The following is a 497-nucleotide window of genomic DNA, read 5'->3' as shown; positions in this document are numbered from 1 at the left end:
TATTTCAGAGGGCAATTACTTAAAATTTCCTTTTTCTATTTTTATTTTTATTTTACTGAATTAATCATGAGTTTTTATTTTATTATTATTTCTATAAAGCTGATATTTTATGTATCATGCCAATCATGACATTAAATGATTCCCTAATATAAGAAGAAAGGTTTGGGAGGCAGGAACCGTTTACACAAAATGGTCCTAACGGCTTCTTCGTAGACATTTGGAATGAAACACACGATTCTAATAAACACAAAAATGATTTCACAATAGTTGAAACAGAACCTCAAATATGGATGTATTCTTTTAATTATAATTCCTTGCATGTCCTTGATGTTGATTTCAGAATAAGATACAACCCAAGAAGCCAAAAGGGAAACTGGATGAAAGTATTCTGGCAAACTATCCACAAACAATTGCAAGCTTATCACAAAGTCAAGAAAGCCAAGGACCCGTTCTGATCTCCATAACCAAAGCCTCTACTTGTCTTCAGGAAGGAAAAA

Source organism: Macadamia integrifolia, unplaced genomic scaffold (genome assembly GCF_013358625.1).
Source record: "Macadamia integrifolia cultivar HAES 741 unplaced genomic scaffold, SCU_Mint_v3 scaffold2078, whole genome shotgun sequence".
Taxonomy (NCBI): Eukaryota; Viridiplantae; Streptophyta; class Magnoliopsida; order Proteales; family Proteaceae; genus Macadamia; species Macadamia integrifolia.
Note: the sequence above shows the minus strand (reverse complement) of the source record.